The sequence below is a fragment of the Canis aureus genome, unplaced genomic scaffold (assembly GCF_053574225.1).
Source record: "Canis aureus isolate CA01 unplaced genomic scaffold, VMU_Caureus_v.1.0 NW_027326424.1_RagTag, whole genome shotgun sequence".
Classification (NCBI taxonomy): Eukaryota; Metazoa; Chordata; class Mammalia; order Carnivora; family Canidae; genus Canis; species Canis aureus.
Genome location: NW_027554415.1, coordinates 257,971 through 280,168, shown reverse-complemented (window position 1 = coordinate 280,168; position 22,198 = coordinate 257,971). Strand labels below are relative to the sequence as shown.

The following is a 22,198-nucleotide window of genomic DNA, read 5'->3' as shown; positions in this document are numbered from 1 at the left end:
TTGGGAGGGAGGGGCTGTGTCCCAAGACAAGTACGGAGCAGGGTGGCTGGCAGCCACCATGAGGATGGACGGGAAGGCTGCACGCGGAAAGCAGGGTGGACAGCAACGAGGCGTTTGCAACATGATGATGTCTAGTGAGGGTTGCTTGTGATAGAAAAGACAAATATGGGAGAAATACATAGAAAAAAGTAAGGAGACTTAAGGACAGATTTCACAAATTAAGGGTAGTAATGTTTAAAGAAGTTTTTGAAGTTTCTGGGCTGGGATGTTAGAAAAACCAGTCCAGAGGGAAATAGTAGTGTTGTCTTCACCACTTCCATCTGGATGTGTGTGAGTGTGTTTAAGATTTCATTTATTTATTTATTTTTTTGAGAGAGAGTTGAGCATGAGTGGGAGGAGGGGCACAGGGAGAGGGACAAGCAAGAGCCCAATGTAGGGCTCAATCCCAGGATCCCAAGATCATGGCCTGAGCTGAAGTCAGAAGCTTAACTGACTGAGCCAGGCACCCTGGATCTGTTCTAATCAGAGACCCCCCCAAGGCCCTGTACATTAAACACAGTGGCTTTGCAGATTAACTGTATGACCATCATAGAAAATTAAACATGAGGGAGTAGATGCTACTATGCAAAATCCTGGCGTGTAACAAGGAGAGCAAAGAAACAAGAATAGCTTCTGCAAAACTCCCCCTAGCAAATGGAGGTGGTTTGATATGGAGAAAATGAAGGGTTAGAAAAATTGAAGGTAAACAAGAAAGGGCTTTTGCTCAGGAAGCAAAGAATAGAAGCCATTACTTCTTATGTCTACTCTGCATGCTAAGAGGGTCTTAGTCACTGCTGTAGGTCTTGCATATAGCAAAATACCTAGAAACTAAAAAGAGTTAAACAAATGTTTGCTAGAGATAATAGGAAGGAAAGAAGATAAAAAGGAAGAAAGGAAAGAATACAGGAAGGAAGAAAGGCAGTCAGCAAGTGGGGGAAACAGATGAAACTAGAATGAGTTAACCTATTAATGTCTCATTTTTATGTAAAATGGGAATATTGAAGGTTGTAAGAGATAACACATGGAAAGTGCTTACTATAGTGTCTGGTGTAATGGAAGTGCTCCAGAAATGCTAGATATTGTCATCCTTGTCATCATCACCCTCATCACTACCATTATCCCTTACGGCAGAAATGCTTTGCTTGGCCATGACCTACTAACACATAGTGATAATCCTCCTTCTCACATTTCAACATACTTTAACTTCCAACTCCTGACACTCCAAGAATTCACTCCTGCCAAATTTACTGATAACACCTTTGTTGAAAAATCCAGAGAACAGTTTCTTACCTGACTTCACTGCAGCACTTATCATTACTGATGAATTCTTAATTTTGGAAGCCCTCTGCCTCTCTGGCTTTTGTTCTTCCTTTGCCTTCAGCCATTACTCAGTGTCCTTCCTGAGCTGCTTATCCTGGCCTCACAACTTGAGGGTTGGGATTCTCCAGGTTCAAGAACAAACAAAAGTCAAACATGTTCTTAAAATTTAATTCATTTTCCAGAGAATAGAGAAAATGACATAATAGTCAATATTAGTCTGCAGACCAGATTGTAGAAAAAAATTATTCTGCATATGTTAATGGTCCACATAGAAGGCATAGCTTATTTTTCCATCCTGCATCAAATATATTTTTCACAAATGAAATGATAAGAATTTGGTTTCTCTAAAAGTGATACATCAAAGAAATACCTTTCTCAATCAGGTATAGTCAGTCATTCTGGGTGGCACTTGAATTTTTCAAATGCCCATGCTATCCTTCACAAGTTTAAGAAGTACTTGATGATGAGCTAGAGGCAAGTACATGCATCTTATTCTGAGTTTTTAATCCCATTACTATCAACCCTTAGAAATAATTCTATAAATTCTATAATACTTGCATAGTGCATATTTTAACTTTGCTTTTATAGTCAGTTTTCCTCATATTATTATTTTAGAATACTAATTGCAAAAGTAATACTAATAAAATATATCAAAAAGATTATAGTTAACCTGGGGAAAAATACAAGAGATTTATCAAGTAACAAAACATGTTTTCAGCATCTTCGGTGTTAATCCAATGAAATTCAGTGAGTCTAGGCTTCAAATGCATACACATATGGCACAAGTGAACCAACCCAATTTGTACTGACAAGAACAGGTGTCTGTAGGTAGGTCATTGAAAGTCATCATAAACTGGAACAGGTTTACTAGTACATAAATCTTAATTTGTAGATACTTGTTTTACAAGATAGCGATAGGCACATTATAGACTATATGTATAGATGGGGGACTTGTGCCATGTTCCTGAACCATAGGGCATGAGGTTCACCTTGCACAATATGGTTTATCAATCCGTTAGCAGACGCATTTCATTGTGAGAAATCCTTAAGCTGTTCTCTGGAGAAGTTGATGTTTCTAACATCTATAGGTATCCCATATGGCATAGATAAGGAGATAATTATGAAAAGATGCAGGTTATCATAGGGAAAATTTCCTTTACGTTATTTTGCCTAAATCTAGAAAATCTGAGTTTACTTCTAGACCACCAGAGCCTGGGAAATATAGTTTGCTTTCTGAAAGAGAATTAAAGAACTCCTTATAAGAAAGGCCCTAAACGTACAGCATAAAAAGAAAGAAAAATGTATGTCATCCCTTGGTTATGATTTCTCTGCTTAACTTGCACAGATAAAATGTCAGCCAGCCCCATTACCATCCAGTCAAATCTTCAAACCACACCACTTCCTCCTTCATAATATCTCTCACTTCAGGTTCCTGATATCTTGAGTGGCCCATTGCCATCGTTTCTCTGCTCCAACTGAGCCTGTGCAACTCAGCCATAAAATTATACCCCCAAATGCAGTTTTAGATAGATAAATTCTCAGCAAAAATTATTTAAATGACCCTCTCTTACTTCTAGGATCAACTTCTAAGTATTTACTCTGGCTTCCTTCAATACTCAGTCAAATGTGGCTTCGATCACTCTCCTTTAACTTCCTTTCTCAAATAATCTTCCTCTATACTCAAATAAACAAACAAAAAAGCAGAATCAGACCTATAAGCACAGAAAACAAACTGAGGTTGCCAGAGGGGAGGCAGTGGGGGATGAACAAAATGGGTAAAAGGGAGACAGAGGCTTCCAGTTGTGGAATGAAGAAGTGAGGAGAATAAAGCACAGCTAGGAATCAGTCAGTGATACTGTAAGGGCACGTGTGGTGACAGATGGCAGCTACACTTGTGTAAGCATAGCATGGATAGAGGATTTGAATCATGATGTTGTACACCTGAAACAAATGTAGCATGGTGTGTCTACTATTCTCAAATAAAAGAAGAAAAAACTCCCCTCAAAACTACCAAAGCCTCTGGCCCAGTGAAATGGAATTGGTTATCATCTCTATGCCTTTACTGGCCTGAACTTCCCTTTGTTTGTTTTTTTTCCTAACTTTTTTGAACAAACCCAGGATCACATCTTACAGAAATCTTTTCCTGACGTGCTTCCTAATCAGCCCCCACTCTGTGCTCCCTTTCCACTCTGAGCCTAACATGCATTGCACTGAACTGTAACCACCGATTTTATTTCTCTTGAAAGAGATCTGATTCTGTGTCCCATTCAACTTTGCATTGGAAGTGCTTTACCCAGGCCCAGGTGTGAAGACAAACTGGGAATTCAGCAGATGTTTTAAGATCAGTGATTAGGCCAATTCAAATTTGCCCCCCTCCCCAACAAAAAAGTGTGTGTGTGTGTGTGTGTGTGTGTGCACGTGTGCATTGGCACACACACCTAGAGAATTTAATTAAGTTATTTGGATTATATGTGATATAAATAGCCTTGCAAATAATTAAAATAGTGACTGGGATACCTGGGTGGTTCAGTTGGTTAAATGTCTGCTTTTGGCTCAGGTCATGATCCCAGGGTCCTAGGATCGATCCCCCCGTGGGGCTCTCTGTTCGGCAGGGAGTCTGCTTCTCCCTCTCTCTCTGCCTCTCTCCCCCACCCTGCTCCGCTCACGCATGCTCTCTCTCAAATAAATAAAAGCTTTTTTTAAAAATAAAATAAGTGGTGATTACCAAAAGAGAGGTATTTAAAAAAAGCTCTCTACTTGTCTTTGGGTTTTATTTTTTTATTTATTTTTTTAAGATTTCATTTATTTATTCATGAGAGACACAGACAGAGAGAGGGGCAGAGACACAGGCAGAGGGAGAAGCAGGTTCCATGTAGGGAGCCTGATGTGGGACTCGATCCTGGGACAACCTGGGCTGAAGGCAGCGCTAAACCGCTGAGCCACCCAGGGATCCCCTGTCTTTGGGTTTTAAAATGGTGCTGTCATCAGTAGTACTGGCAAAGCCAGGCTCAGAAATAAACTGTGAGAAGCACTAGGTAAGAGAACAGCTATACTTACTGAGGGCGGACTATGTGCTAAGGATGGTTCTAAGTGTTTTACAAGTAGTAACTCCTCTATTATACACAGTGATCCCACAGTGTAGACTGATCATGGTGTGGGGTTGTACTACTGGATTGCATAAAGGCACGTGGCAGAGAGTGGGCGTAGGGGCTACAATTCCACCCTCATTCAGCGCATCTTGTCCTTGCCTTGGCATGGGAATGAAGGAGTTCCGATTTCTTCACACAAAGACGCCTTTAGGTTGCAAAGTTAATAGGCAACTGTCTTTTTCCAAATTCACACAAAGCGACAGCATAAGCAAGTGGCATCCCTGGGGGTAGGCGCTATTATTATTCCCATCTTACAGATAAGGATATGGAGACACAAGGAAGTTAAGGAATCTGCCAAAGGTACACGATGGATAGGTGACAGTGACGAGATAGGTACAAACCCAGTCTCCTGGCTCCAGGGTCTGCACCTGTTAGCACTGTGATATCTGCTTTTCTGTTACATGTTTGAAATGCTTTCTCCAATCTGGTTGACATTCTTGAATTTTACATTAACTCACTTAATCCTCACAATAACCCCTAAGGAACTGGCCCCTTAGGACACACGGCTATGCCTCGGGCTCTAATCCTAAGAGATGGTCCTTTGTGAGCAAGGCTGTGTCTTGGTGGAAACAGAGCCAAAGAGACACTTCAGTGATCAGAACTAATTGGCTAATTGATATGCTTCAGACATCTTGCCAAGCAAAAGAGAGTTTAATTAAAACAAAATATTATTGGTAGTACTGGGAGTTAAATTGGTGGGGCCTGAGAAATGTTGTTAGACCTGAAATTAATAGATATCAAGAAAGTCCCAACAATATGTTTATAGGTTATTGTTATTGGGAGGGAGGCCACTACATAAAGCAAAGTCACAAAGAATTGGATTTGCAAATGCAAAATGCAGTTGAATATTAGATTACGTGCAGTATCTCATGTTAGAAAGGAAGGGAAGGATTGCTCAGTAGATAGTACTGAGACAACTGGATTAGCATTTAAAAAATAAAACTGCATCCTCACCTATGTATGAAATGACTTATATGCTAGATTATTTAAGGTAGTAAAATTTTTGACAACAGAATTTAGGCATACCCTAAATGAGTTGATAAATATGCTATAATCTTACAATGAACACTTTAATTTAAAATGCTGTTTCATTTTTTATTTGCATATAAAACGCTTTTTCCAGTTTTATTGAGGTATAACTGACAAAAACTGTACATATTTAAGGTGTATAGTGTCATGATTTGATATACCTACATATTAAAAACACGTTGTTTTTTTTAAAGATTTTATTTATTTATTCATGAGAGACACACACACACAGAGAGAGAGAGAGAGAGAGAGAGAGAGAGAGGCAGAGACGCAGGCAGAGGGAGAAGCAGGCTCCATGCAGTGAGCCTGACGTGGGACTCGATCCTGGGACTCCAGGATCACGCCCTGAGCCGAAGGCAGACGCTCAACTGCTGAGCCACCCAGGCATTCCACATTGTTTCTTTTTAAAACAAAATAAAAACCAAAAAAGCTCTATATAAACATTTTTATTTTGCTTGTTTATGAAAGAAACCTATCTCTAGAAGAATATATAAGACATCAACAAATTTTTTTTATTTCTGGGTAAGGACACTGGTAGCGACGGCACACAAGTAGGGGGAAAACTTCATTGCTTTACACACTTTGCGCCATGTACTATATTACCTATTCAAACAATTCAACTAAAAATATAAAACAAAACAAAAAAAAAGATCTTAGTTTGACTCCCAGAGCTTGTACTTAGTGAACTTTGGGCTAGTTTATTCAATTGTCACAGACTCATTATCTTTTTTGTAAGATGGTGATTATGATCCTTTCTCATTGTTTTATGAGATTTAAATAAGATAATATATGAAAGCATCCTACTACAGAACCTGATATATAGTAGACAAAATACTAGATCTTGTTTTCATCACTTCCCTTTTGCAGAGGACACAAACTCAGTGGCTAATGATTCATGCAGTCAATAGAAATGTATGAAATGGGTTGAATGTAGGAGATTAGGTGGTGATAGGGACTGATAAATTAAAGGTACTCATTATTATCCATGTGTACATCAAAGTATAAATTATACATATGTATGTACAACACGTATATGAGGTCTGCTGGCTATTCTCATTTTGCTTTTCTATGGGTATCTGCATTTTACAAAATTATGTGAAAATACAATATGTGTTTCAAACCACTGAAAAATCATTTCAGCTGTATCACACTGATGTTAAAATTAAAATACGTTTCAAGTAGGTCTCCAATAGTAACTTTCTCTGAGTTGAGTTATTTAATATTATTAAGCTTTAGTTTCTCACAGAAAAAAAAAAAAAAAAAAAAAAAAAAAGGTCCATAGGATACACAGCTAACTGATTGCCAGACCATAACTGGGAGGTTAAAGCAAAGGATGCCTCTGACACCTTGGCTATTCCTCTCTGTGACAGATTTGATGGAGAGAGTGCTGCTGCTTACAGCTAATAAATCTGATTGAGGTAGGAGTCAGGCGGAGGTGACACAGTGAAGCCAAGTCAGGAGGTCAATAATAGCAAAATCACTCACAGGTGGGTGGGATAATGGTCAAAGGCTACAGGAGAAGAATTTCAGGTACCATGTTCAGATTTAGGGTAGGGATGATTTAGGGTAGGGATGCCATCATTACTATTACTTGTTGCCTAACAAACTCGCTGTTTTGAATAAGTCAAGGTTAAAGAAACAATAGAGCAGTAAGTAAATTAGCACTAGTTCACAATTCTCTGGGGAGCTGCATATTCTCTGGGCAGAAGTCTAGATACAGTTCATAATATATATGGATTTGATATCTTTCACAAATATGTATACTCTCTGAAAACTAGGCACATCATCCATTAATTTTGATAACTAAATTAATTTCTAAAAGTAAATTAAGACCTGCATAGACTAAAGTTACTAATCAATATTTGTGAACCAGTCTAGAATCAGAACCACCGGAGACATAGACCAAATGGGAAACAAAGCATTTCACAACACTATTTTTATTACTTATTCTGTGCAAACACCTTCCTAAACCTTCCATGCTAGAAATGATGCAGGGTCCCTGGCCTTGTGCTATGGGAAGTCCCCTCCAATTACATTGTGTTTCTTTAGTGAAGAAGACTGGAGGAATTCTTGCTACATAAATGTACACATACTTGCCAACTGAAAAGTTCTCCTAAGACCATCCTAATGGCATGGCATTTCTTTCCTCTCTTTGGAATGAGCCCAAGTAAAGAAAATCTGATCGTGCCACATGCAAAGGCTCTCATACCTCCCTGATATAAAGACACCACTTTAAAACACAGTTGGCTGTTTCTCCCAATTATTTTTTTCAGAGAGTTTCTATTTCCAATAATAGTGCTAGTCTAGAGACTGTTTGGCTCCTATCTGGGAAGAACAGCTTTATATTGCCTTTACCCCTGGGATAGGATTCCCAGTGTTCCAATTTGCTTAATGATAATGGATCACTCTAAAATATTCCTGATTTCACTTCCCCTCCCATCCTTCCTGTAACCTCTCTCTAAGTGATTTTCAGATGCAATTTCTTCTACCTATCACCTACCATGGTGCTTTTAAACCAAGGAACAACCAGTAAAATTAATGCAGAAAATACAAAATGCCTTTGATGCACTCCATCTTCCTCCTCTGTGTTCCCTAAGCTCTTGTGGAAATCAGCCTCTACCATTTTGCATTGAAAGTCTCCAAACATATGTTTGTCTCATTATCAGGATGTAAAACCACCTTGAGGACTATTTTTCTTCATCTCTCTAGCCCAAGCCTCTAGCTCTGTGCTGACATAATGTAGGTGGAAAAATCATTTTTGATCCAAAGGGAACTGAACTTAAAAGAGATTATTACTCTCTTTAAAGAAGATTATATATTTTCTATCTTTTGTACTCAACCACTGTAGAATTTGTCATCTACATCTAGAACACTTATTAAAAAATAGAAACTATGTTTAATCAAGCACCAGTTAACTGAAAAAAAAAAGTTAAAATTAACAGGAAATTGAGAATTAATAATGACAAATTGCTTGGAACATATTAATAGGCATTAATGTGTTATTTATTCTTTATTTAGAAGTAGGAATTATGAATGACTGACTACAGAAAGATATTTAAAAGGCTCTGTTTTTTTTTTCTTAATGGAATAAATTTGGTCAACATAATTCACCCATTCTTTTCATCATTCACTTGCCATGCAACATAATCAGAGCTCTAGATCACTTTGGGCATGTGAAGATTCAAAAAACAATATAAATTTTCTCTTTCAGGATATTATGAAGTATGCACAGAACTATGGAGCAATTTGAGTCAGCCACTAAAATTACTGCTTCCACAGAAGATAGAGAGACACAGAGAAATAATAATTTGTTCCTGTTTACAAGAATAAACTTCTAGGGGCTCCTGGGTGGCTCAGTTGGTTAAGTGTTTGCCTTCTGCTCAGATCGAGCCCCTGCTTTGGGCTCCCTGCTCAGCAGGGAGCCTGCTTCTCTTCTCCTTCTCCCTCTGCTGCTCCCCTTGTTTGTGCTCTGTGTCAAATAAATAAATACAATCTTTAAAAAAAAGAATAAACTTCTAAATAGAAAGAAAATCCCAGTCCATTGGCTGAACACAATGGGTCTGTTAAGTAGGAGCGTGTATGATTAAGACACAAAGTTGTCACTTCCTTGAGATAAGATGCTTTACAATAAAGTCAGCTTTACTGTCAAGCTTAGAACACACAAAACAGGCATAAGATATAAGTTAATATGTTTTTGAGGTAAGCCTTTATTACCAGAAGAAAAGAAAAAGTGAAATAATTCTCAGTAAAATTAAACAACCAAGTGTTTCTTTGTCAGGGCCCTAAGACTTGTTAAATAATCCTTTGTGTACTAACAAATTATTAGGGTTCTCTGTGTTCTGTAATAGTGAATTTTAGTGGCTGAACCAAACTGTTTCACAAGGCAATACACAGCCTGTACTCATCTAAGAATGGAAAATTTATTTTGTTTTTTAACCATTTCATGCCCAAAATGAGCTGGAGTACTGGTTATATTACATAAGAAGTGAATTACGTTTATCAATTTTCTTTCTTTCTTTTTTTTTTTTTAAGATTTTATTTATTTATTCATAGAGACAGAGAGAGAGGCAGAGAGAGAAGCAGGCATCATACAGAGAGCCCGACATGGAATTCGATCCAGGGCCTCCAGGATCACGCCCTGGGCTGCAGGCGGCACTAAACTGCTTTGCCACCGGGGCTGCCCTATCAATTTTATTTCAGTAAGAAGACCACATTTAGGATGATGACATCTGTTGCTCTTTTATAAACCGAGTTTAATGTGCTAATTCTTAGCCCCCGATTGTCCTACTTTGGGATAATTTTTAATTTACTTTAAAAACCACTTGGTATTTTTATGAGACATTTATATTTTTATCAGTATATCAGCACCTGACACGAGAGACATTCAATAAATGTTTGTTTTTTAGAAAATTAAAAAAAAAAGACTTACACAGTGTTTATACTATGCCAGGCATATTTCTAAGCACTTTAAATATTCTAATCTATTCAATTTTCACTATGATGAGAAAGATCAATTTTTCCTCTGTAGAAATGTGGACACTGAGGTACAAAGATTCAGTAACTTGCCCAGGTTTACACAGCCAGTAAGGGGCAGAACCAGGATCTGAACTGAAGCAGTATAGCTTCAGAGAGAGTCCATGTTCTTACTGACTATCCGATGGTCCCCTTTTTTAAAAAAAGATTTTATTTATTTATTTGGCAGAAAGAGAGAGAGTGTGTGTGTGAGTGCCAGAGAGAACAAGGGGAACAGAATAGGGGGAGGGAGAAGCTGGCTCCCTGTGGAGCAGAGAACCCCACGTGGGGCTTGATCCTAGAACCCTGGGATCATGACCTGAGCTGAGAGCAGCCTCTTAACTGACTGAACCACCTAGGCACCCCTATGTTCCCTTTCTGTAGTCCCATGGCTCAGAGTTATCGGGATAGTATTAAATTATTACAATAACTCGGTTCAAAAATGATCATTTCTTCACCCTTTCAAATGTTTCATCACCAATTTTGCTGCAATAATAAATTTGCATTCATGGCAAAGTGTAGTTCCCCAATCTACATTAATATCTTAAATTGACTACTATACGTTTAGTTAAAAAAATTAGCAGTTATTTATTTGCTAGATTTGTCTATGATTTTATATACATACACAATACACAGTCCTAAAACAATCTTTGAAGAAAAGGCAACAAATTTTGAGACAAAACTAATATAGACAATAATGATGATGGAACCAAGGAGCAACCAATAATATTTTCTAAATCTATCTGCCTTGTGGCAGTAAAGGAGTCAATAAACACCTTTTTTAATAAAAAGAAAACTTTTCTTTGAAGGATTGCATATTGCCCTTGAAGCAAGCTATGGATTTAAAAAGTTTAAGACAGCTTTTAGCACTCTTTGAGGAAATACTGCATTTCTAAGGATGGCAGGAACCATGTGCTCCAAATAATACTAGTAAATGTTAGCTGCAACACCGTTCCATTTATATGGGATGTCATAAACCCAATGGAATGTTGGGAGAGTACTCAAGCATTCTTCTAAGCATGAATTCCCAAGTTGCACAATAATGCTAAGCAGCAGCATCCTAAACATATGCTGTTGTTCTAGATCTCGGTTTCTGTTTATGACAGCAACGATGGTACTAATGCTGGACATCTTCTAGGAGAAGGAGTTAGCATTCTAAATCCCAGGGACTCTTGATAGTTGTTTATCCCTGAGCTTCACCCCATGAGGAGTGACAATATAATATGGGGAAAGGTCACTAACTGAAGAATCACGAGGGAAGAATCTAATTGCAAGTTAATCAGCAACTGGTTTAGGCAAATCATTGTCCTCTTTAGGCCTTGGTGTCTTAATGTGAATATTAATTTTCAATAGTTCATGGAATGCTGATTAGGATAAAATCTGACATCTGCATAAATGCTTTACAAAATAAATATGTTTTGTAAACAATAAATACACCAAAGCAGCTGAAGTATAAGATCACTTTATAACATTTCTGCCTTTTACCTCACTATGCTCATCTACTTTTATACTTACATATGACTTTATTTGCTTCCAATCCCAGCTTTAGTCAGGAAAACCTAATTGTTCTCTCCCACACAACCGCATCTTCAAGTCAATCCGCATGTATAACACGTTTTTGTTTTTCCTCTGTGTCATGCTGTACTTCTTTAGCCTTTCTAAAAACTTCACACAAAAGTCTATTTTGTAAAAGAAGTCCTCTCTAATTAAGCAGATGTATTTATTATGCCATAATTTTTGCTGTGTCCAATGATGTACAACACATGCAGACACAGGCACATGGACACACACACACTATATTTATTTCTTATGCAATCATACATGAATGTAGTGGTTTCCCTTTGGGGATCTAAACACAGTACTTCGTCAACTTTCTTTACTCCAAATGAACTCACAAGTAGAAAGTTGTAATTCAGAAGCCATTAAATGAAAGAGTCCAGAAGCAGGAGGAGAGAAGAGAGGGAAGAAATGAGTGAGAAGAGATCTTAAATGAGCTCTTTTATCAGATACGTGTAAAAGGCAAAGTAGTCATCAAAGAGCTACAACCTGCTCAGACTCAGTGCGTTGGTTTTTCACTACCATCTGAGCCTTCTCATCACCGGGGAACAATCTCCAGCATATACTAATTTAGAGAGCACCTAGCACCACAATAGTAACATCAACTTGCAGCCTTTAGTGCTTTGCAGTTTTGAAAGGTTTCCTTACATTCTATCACATACACTGGTATCAATGTGAGAATAAACCAAGAGGAATGCTATCCTAGGTGAGGAAAAGATTTAACTATCACATGTTTCTTATTTATTTACCTGCAAATTGGGTTTTCTCCTGACAAATTTTGTAAAGGCACCTATTGGCTTTAGGGCATCAGGCATCTGTTGAGTTGTTAGTTATGAGTTGTGTGAAGATGATAAAAAATTGTATGATAATACATCTATTTAGGAGATGGGATTATAATTCAGTTACACTCTCAAGAAAACTGAGTTGCAGACTCAATAGGTAATTTTAAAATTATGCTGGAAAAAGAGCTAATATGACATAACTTCAGGCACTAGGATTCTAATTAAATTAAATATAAACAGTTATTGAGGATTGCCAAGCCCCAATTACTAGACAAAGAGGCAACACACATTCAAAATTTAGAGTGAGATGTATAAGTTTTGAGCACAAGCTTTCATTTTCATGAGGCCAGAATTTTATACAAAATAATCTTGGCGGAATCGGAATAGCAAGTAGACCAATAAAACAAGGAAATGTCAACCCATACAGATAATAATGAAGACATAAAATCTTCCATCCATAGAAGCTTATGGTAATTTCTCCATTTAAAGGTGAAAAACCAAATGTTTTTTCATGTAACAGATTTTTTTTTCGTAAAATACCGTGTATGTAAAATTTATTAAACTTTAAACGTGTTCACACAGACATAGGAAGCTCAATTCAAAGGAAAAAACCTTAATATTCTTTTTAAAACTCAAACTTTTGGAAGTTGAATTTCTTGTTGTTGTTGTAAAATAAAATGTACTGAAGCCCAAAATGCTCATAATATTTCAAACTATATATTCATTTATCCTTTTCCTGTGTCATAATTTTATTAGGTGCTCCCTTAGTATTTGGGAGGTCAAATCCATGTGCTATCAATATACCAAGTTGGTACGTGGACCTTTCTGAACTGTCGTCTTAAGGAGATCCAAAAATGCTTAAATGAATTTAAAAAAATTAGTAATCAGAATGGAATAGAAAAAAACAGTAAAAACAGCTGGTAGCATTCCAAAGAAAAGAAACCAAATGGAGTGAGACAGAAATCATGCAGAATCTTGAATATAAAGACACAAACCCTGAATTTATGTTGAATATAAAAAGCAAGGAATGAAAGAATAGCTGGAAAGTACATTATTGTGAATAGTGAAAGAAGATATCCATTTGGAATGAGGTAATTTTAAGAGAATACATTTCAAAAAATATAAGAAATATCTTCTGGCATAAGGGATTTCATACATGAAAATATGGACTAAAGATCGAAAGAACGCACGTAAGAGTAACAGTGTAGCGATGGAAAGGACAAGTTTTGTGCCTTTTAAAAGAAGAACTTGAAAGGAAAGATAGTATAGCAAATGCAAAGCTGGTTGGCATAGGAGTGGAGGATTGAGGTACTGAAAATTACTTAAGCAATAATAACATAATAGAAACAAAATCTAACGGAGTAAACAGAAATGGACATAGCACCTGTGCATATTAATAATAGCAGGCAGAATTAATCAGGATTGAAAGGAAAAATTGAGTCATCAGCATGATGAGAAAGGGAGTAACACCCAAGGAGAAGGAGTGGACCGGAAAGAGAAGGTGACCTAATGAAATAATTCAGCAGAAGCTGAACCTTTAAGAATTACTGTGAATCCAAATCATCTTTAAGATTCTTGGGACACCTGGCTGGCTCAGTTAGTACAGCAGGTGACTCTTTTTATCTCAGGGTGGAGATCAGTTAGATTCCAATGTTGGGGGTAACGATTACTTAAAAATAAAATCTTGGAAAAAATAAAAATAAAAATAAAATTCTGTTCAAATGCCATGTCTTTCAAAAAAGCCTTCTTTGAACACTCCTGTTCATGGTTGGTTGTCCTTTATTTTCCTCTTGGGTGATGGTGATTCCTCACACCATCATTAAACTTTCCTCATTATTTGGAATGCTGACTATAGTATCTTGTCAATTGTATTGCTTTTTGAGGAACAGGTTGCATTTATTTACATTTTTCATGAGGCATAGTTCAATTCTACAAGCAGAGTGGATATCCAACAAATATTTGTCATATGGACAAATAGGTCAGCCTGCTTTGTTTGCAACTAGGTAATCCACATTAAAAGTAATAACATGACTTTTGATATATGATAATTGAGTACCAGAATCAAAGGGAAAAGGTAAATTTTTTGGTAACCTCAAAACATTGGAGGAGTGAATCAAACAACCTCAAAGAAAAGATTTGGGTTAAGCAAACAAGTATGAGGCGAAGAGAAAAAATATAAGTTAGAATAAATTGAAAAGATAATGTGGAAGAAGAGAAATAAGACTCTAAAAAAATCAAAGCAAGTATTGGGGAATCAATATGAAATTGTCAAGCTTAATTTTATGGTCAAAAAAGTGATAATATAATTTCCATGATTTATTACTTACTGGTAAGAAGTTCAAGAACAAATATAGTCAATAAAATTTCCTACTGATTTTGTATTACTGATTTGAAGTGGTGCCTCGGAAATAATGGTTCTAAATATATTTGGGTTCTTTATGCAGTTTTGGCATCAAAGCATCCAAATTGTGTTTGCCCCTTTTTGTCTAAGGCAACTTTTTAAATTCAAGTTGTTTCTACAAAGAGCACATAAAATCTTGATCTCTTGGATATGTAATTTCTTGAAGACATGAGTTTTTATTTTTTATTTATTTATTTTTTAAGATTGTATTTATTTATTAGAGACACACAAAGAGAGAGACAGGCAGAGGAAGAAGCAGGCTCCATGCAGGGCGCCTGACGTGGGACTCGATCCTGGGTCTCCAGGATCATGCCCTGGGCTGAAGGCAGCACTAAACCGCTAAGCCACTGGGGCTACCCGACACGAGATTTTAATAGTAAAATGGATAGGCCCTTAACTATAGCTGTGAGTGATCTCACTGAACATGTATTATACCAGGCACTTTGAGATGCTTCATGCTTAGGCCACAATCATACATTGGATTATGTCATATGTGCTCAAATTTCACCCAAATTAGTAAAACAAACAAACAAACTTTTCAAATACCCACTTTTCCTTGGAAAGTACTGTTTTGTCATGTATTTAGGAAACCTTAAAATTAAATGTACCAAGAGGGACATCAGATCATGTCACCTCAGCAACCTAAATTAAGCCTCCTATCCCAATCCCTCCCACCTCCACCCTGCCCACCCTATCAACTACAAGTCATAGTTAATGTTCAGTGCTTTGGGTTGATGGCCTGGATCTGTTTTTCCTACTTCTGAAAGAACTTGTCTATAATATTCAGATCAGAGCTTCACCTTTCTGTTTTGCTTTCTGCACTGATGAACAGATCTAACCACTGAGGGACACATAAGACTGTGTCTCATAGTATGATTGACAGAGACCCGCATTTAACTCTTAAAGAAATTGTTCCAACATTATGTGGACTGTAGTGAACATTTTTAGAAATTGTGAAGGCATAAAACCCACAAAAGCTTCTTCTTTTTCTTTTAAATTGAGAAACATAAAATATAAATCAATAGTTACTTAAAAATGTCTTTCAAAGAGCTAAATTCACTCTGTTAATTTAAGAACATAAATCAAATGACAAGTAAATTATTCAATCATAAAATTATACAGATTGGTCTATTTATAAATGATAGACCAGAGAGAATGTTAAGAATATATGAAAAAGTTCCCTTTTATGTTTTTAAATACAAAATTATAAAGTAAAAATATTTTATTTTTATTTTTATTTTTTTTTAAGAATATTCACAAATATTTTATTAATACATGTTGTCATATTCCCAGTATACAAGAGCCCTTGAGACACTGCCCAGTACGGAAAGACACTAAACGTGCTCAGGGCCTTGGTCTTCTGTCTGGTTGAAGTGACCCCACACTCTTTTAATAGGACCACATGTGTTGTACCTCACCTGTCCACACCCCCGCATGGAAACAGGCTTCCCTTCAGTCAGATGCAGAGAGTGACACTCACTGCCTTTTGCAAGGATGATGGCTTCTGATGGTTATACCAGAATGGAAAAAACTTGGCATCAGCTGACCACAAAGAAATTCAGACTTCATTTCCCAAAGTCATTCATTCTGCTTCTCTCTGGGAAGGGCTAGAATGTCTTCAGGATGAGCATAAAGATTCCCACTGCCGGAATATTCGGAATACTTTCCTGGATTTCTCAGAGAGACTCATGGAGTCTGTTTCAGCTGGCTGGTTGGACTGCTTGTGGGCCAAGAGGATGTTCAGCACAGCCTTCCAGCCTGGCTCTGTAGAGATACTGGCATCTGTCTCCGTTCCACCATGCTCCCTGGTTTCCTTGCCAAGTGTCACATTTACCCAAGGGCACCAGTCTCTATGCTGAGAGGTGGGGTCAAAGCAGCTTCGGGAAGATGTGTCTGAGCTGCTAGAAGAGCAGAGGCGAGCTCGTTTGGCTCTCCGGAGAGGACTAGACGGCACTTCCAGGCCACTACTGTCTCCTGTTCCCATACTTCGGGTCACAGGACGGCTTCTGGTGGTGGGGCTAGCGGCCTCTGGCTCAGGACGGTCAACAGGACTGGAAGAGTCCCAGCTCCGAGTTCGGGAGACAATGGGACCTGGGCTCCTTTCAGCCTGCTCTGAGCCAGGAGAACATGTGGCATCCTGGCTCCGAGTCATCATCCTCCGAGGAGACTCAGGCACAAGAGGGAAGCGCTCTGGCCGTCCCTCAGGGCCTGGGATGGGGGAGCTGGTCAGGCCAAAGGATGCATCCAGGTCGGTCATGGATGACTCAATCTGCTGGAAGCCCCAGAGCCCCACCTTCCTCATACACTGTGAACACGTTATTAGGGAGAGCTGCATGGGTTCCAAAGAAGAACTACAGGCCCAGCCACATACAGAGAGAACACATGCAGTGACATGGACTTGGATGTCTGAGCCTAATTTGCTTGTAGTTTTTCTCTCTTCAGTTCGGCAATCAAGTTCATCTTCAAGCAAGTGCAGAAGAAGACTGATCTTGTCTTCTGTCAAACACATAGTTTTCAAGTCCTCTGGCCTCAGGGAAGGAAGCTGGAGGTCCAAGTGACAAAGGCTTTGAAAACGATCTAGGAATTCGCTAACAAGAACAGCAGGCTCACCCAATGGCAACATCCCAAATCGATCTGGGGAGGGGCTGTCTGGCCAGAAACAGAACTTTCCATGGGCAGTGCACAAGGCCTTCTTCAGCTCGGCACATCGGTCCTTATATCGGTCAAAATCAAAAGCTGGTTGCAAACTGGCACAGAGAAAAGCCTGACAACTGGAGCACTTGAGCATATCACATTCAACTGTGACCCAGCCATATTTTGCACAGACAAGTGGAGACAGCTCGGCGGGCTTACCTGCCCATTTCAGAGAAGAAAATGTTTCCACTCTGCTAAAGAAGGCTTCTTTACTTGTAGATTCCAATGGCGGCTGTTCTGCTTGGGGTGACCCATTAACTGACTGGAATGTGGCAGATGTGTCCTTCGCTTCGGCGCCTCCCTCTTCCGGGGCAATCCCCTCATCTATCAGCTGCCGGACCTTTTGAGGGGTCCCTTCTGGGGAGCGAACAACCGCACCCCAAGTCTTTTCAACCCCCGAGGCAAACGCTTGCCCCTCACTGGGCGCCGCCATCTTGGTCCCAAGTAAAAATATTTTAAACCAGTTTAACATATTTTTAAGAGCTTAGTGTCTCCAGCTAAAACATACTGTGATGTTGTATGATGGATATAACATTGAGATCTACCTTAAACTTGGGTGGTTTGGATTTAGCCTTATTTTTAAATTTATGTTTATTGGACAAGGCCCTTAAAATCTTGGGAATGCTTTATTTCAGTTAATGCATTATTAACTAAAAAAGTAGGGGTTAAAAAATCTGCCTACCCTCACAGGGTGTTGGTAGATGGAAAAGAAAGAGTGTATGATAAAGTAAACTTTATTGTTATCATTTAATATCAAAAGTAGCATTTAGACATCTGGTCCCAGAGAAGATGGTATGGACTCACTTTTCTCTGTCCCTCCCCTCTGGATGTCCTGGAAGTAATTCAACAAATAATTATAAAAAAGACTATAATTTTCATTAAAATACTATAATCATAAAAATGACTTTTCAACAAAGAAAAGCCCAGGACCAGATGGCTTCATTGGTGAATTCTACCAAACATAAAATGAAAAAGCAATGCCAATCCCTCTGCAACCCTTCCAAAAAACTGAAGAGGAGGGAATACTCCCAAAGTCATTTTGTGATGCCAGGATTCTCCTAATACCAAAGCAGACAAAAAAAAAAAAATTACAAGAAAAGGAAATTAATAACAGCCCTGATAAATACAGATGTAAGGCGTCCCTGGGTGGCTCATTGGTTGAGCCTTTGCCTTTGGCTCAGGTTGTGATCTCGGGGTCCTGAGATTGAGTCCCACATCAGGCTCCCTGCAGGGAGCTCACTTCTCCCGCCACCTATGTCTCTGTCTCTTGGTGTCTCTCATGAATAAATAAAATATTTTAAAAATATAGATGTAAAACTTCTCAACCAAATATTAGCAAAGTGAACTCAATAGTTCATTAAAGAATCCTATACTCTGACCAAGTGGAATTTACCACTGGGATGCAAAAGATGGTACAACATACGTAAACCAGTAATATGACATACTATTTTAATGAAATGAAAGATAAAATTATATGATCATCTCAATAGAAACACAAAAGCCAATTTAAAAATTTCAACATTCATTCATGATAGAAAGTCTCAACAATTTGAGCAGAGAAGAAATGTATCTCAATATAATAAAAGCATAATAATAAATAATAAGTTAAGCTCACAGCTAGTCAATGATGAAAGGTTGAAATCTTTCCTTTAAGATAAGGAATAAGACAAGGGAGCCCATTCCCATCACTTCCTTTAACATAGTAATAGAAGTCCTAGCCAAAGAAAGTAGCAAATTAGCAAAGAAAATTAATGAAAGGTATTCAAATCAGAAAAGAAGTAAAATTATCTCTGTTTGCAAATAAGTATAATCTTACGTATAGAAAACCCTAAAAACTATACCAAAAAGTTGTCAGAAGTAATCAACAATTATATAAAGTTTTAGGATACAGAAATGAATGAATTATCTGATAAAGAAATAAAGAAAATAATCCCATTTGCAATAGAATAAAAAATAAAGAAATTCTAAGGAGATCAAAGTTCTATATACTAAAAATACAAGATTTTGATGAAAAAAAACTGAAGAAGACATATATAAATGGGAACATATCCTGAATTTATGTATTGGAAGAACTAATATTGCTAAAATGTCCATGCTGCCCAAAGCTATCTATAAGCTGTCTATAGACTCAATGAAATTGCTATCAAAATTCCAATGGCATTTTTCACAGAATAAAAAAAATCCTAAAACTCATATGAAATCATACTGACCCTGAATAGCAAAAGCAATCCAGAGAGAAAGAACAAACAAACAAAAATCAAGGCATCATGTTTACTGATTTCAAACTAGATCATAAAGCTAAAATAATCAAAATGGTGTGGTACTGGCATAAAAAGAGACACATAGGTGGGATAGAATCAAGAATCCAGAAATAAACCCATGCACTTATAGTCAACTAACATTTAATAAGAGAGCTAAGAGTACTTAATGGGAGACATATAGTTTCTTCAATAAGTGATATTGAGATAACTGTATATTCATATGCAGAAAAATGAAATAGGACCCCTATATCACTTGAAATGGATTAAAGACTTAAATATAGGATCTGAAACCAAAAATTACCAGAAGAAAACATAGGAAAAAGCTTCTTCACATTGATCTCGGCAATTAGTTTTTTGGATTTGACGCCAAAACACAAGCAATAAAATAGAATATAAACAAGTGGGACTACACCAAACTGAAAAGCTTCTAAATAGCAAAAGAAACAATAAAAAAAAATTTAAAGACAATCTATAGAATGGTAGAAAATATTTCAAATCATTTATCTAAAAGGAGTTAAAATCCAAAATGTATAAGGAACTCATACAACTTAAGAGTAAAAAAAGAAAAAAAAATCAGTTAAAAAATGGGCAAAGGATCTGAATAGACTTTTTTCCAAAGATGACACACAAATGGCTAACAGGTATATGAAAATGTGCTCTATATCACTAATCATAAGGAAATATGTCTGAAGCACAAGGATATATCATCTCATACCTGTTAGAATATTTATTATCAAAAATATAAAGATGGCAATGATGTAGAAAGAAATGGAACCTTTGGGCACTGTTGCTAGGGATATAAATTGGTAGAGCCACTATGGAAAACATATGGAGGCTTCTCAAAAAATTAAAAATAGAACTACCATATGATCCAGAAATTCTACTTTTGGCTATGTATCTGAAGTAAACTGAATCACTACTGGAAAAGGTATCTGCACTCCTATGTTCCTTTCAGCTTTATTCAAAATAGCCAGCAAATGAAAACAATCTATGTGTCCATCAATGGATGAATGGATAAAGAAAATGTAATGTACGTCTACAATGGCATATTTTTCAGCTATAGGAAGAAATTCTGTCATTTGTTACAATATGGATGGATTGGGGGTATTATGCATAAGTTAGATAGAGAGAAATACTGTAGGATATCATATATGAAATCTAGAACTCCCTCTCCTGCAAACTCATAGAAACAGAGCAGAATGGAGGGCTAAGAAATGGAGGAAATGGGGGGATGTTGGTCAAAAGATACAAACTTCCAGTTATGAGATGAATTAGCTCTGGAGATATAATGTACAGCATGCTGATTACAGTTCATAGTACTATGTATTATACTTGAAGGTTGCTAAGAGAGTAAATCTTAAATGTTCTCATCCCAACCCCCCACATAAAGTAATTATATGAGTTGTTGGATGTATTAACACAATAAACTTATTATTGTGTCATTCATTTCACAATATATATGTGTATCAAATGATAATGTTGTATATCGTTAACTATACAATATATCAATTATATCTCAATAAATTTGGAAAAAACACATGTTAAAATCGTTTTTATATTTCAAAGCATGGGCAGTATTTTAGTTATCTTTCTATTGATACATAATTAAGGTTTTCTGTAACACAGGACTGTCAACTTTGAAATTTCTTGAGACTTGCTCCACAGACTACCATGTACTCATTGTTTGTAAAGTACTCTGTGTGCTTGAGAACGTACTTTCCATCTAAGTGCAGTGTCTATATGTGGCTTTTAAATCAAGATTACTATTTCTGTTATTCAAATCTTTCTTTTTGTTTAAAATATTGAGAAAGGAGAGGTACATGAGGTAATATACTCCATAAATTTTTCAAATCCTCTTTTCAGATTTGTAATTTTTTCCTTTATATAAAACTTGAAGGTATGTTATCAGATGCATATGCATTTAGAATTTTTTAAATATTCCTGATTAATTAAACCTTCTATCTATTTATACATTTAAAAAACTAAGTTAGGGAATATCAGTGTACCCAATATTAGGGATTAGAATATGGCTACAGTAATCTAGACAGGATGGTTCTGGTGCAGAGAAAGACCCATAGATCAATGGAACCCAAATGATTTATGGCAAAGTTGTACACACAGTTTACTGGAGGAAGGATAGCCTTTTCACCTAACAGTGCTAAAGCAAGTGGACATCCATAGGCTACAGCAATAATAATAATAGTAATAATAATAATTTAAAAATCTCAACCTAGATCTTACACCTTATACGAAAATTATTTCGTATAAAAAGTAGGTCACAGACTTACAGGTCAAATATTGAAGTACACAATTTAGGGGAAAAATGAGAAACTCTTTGGCGTCTAGGGCTGGTTAGAGAGTTTTTATATTTGATACTGAAAGCATGTTTCAGAAAAGGAAAAATTGATAAATTTGATAAATTGCTAAAAATTGATAAATTTGACTTCATCAAAA

The 22,198-nt window shown here is 37.0% G+C and overlaps 1 protein-coding gene and 1 pseudogene across 1 annotated transcript in view; both read right to left on the bottom strand.

The window, feature by feature from the left end:
* The window catches only part of LOC144309484 (uncharacterized), a 109,152-nt gene that overhangs the window by 69,743 nt on the left and 17,211 nt on the right, over positions 1–22,198 (bottom strand). The gene's annotated exons all lie outside the window — the stretch shown is intronic.
* LOC144309490 (zinc finger C3HC-type protein 1 pseudogene) lies at positions 16,052–17,954 on the bottom strand (annotated as a pseudogene).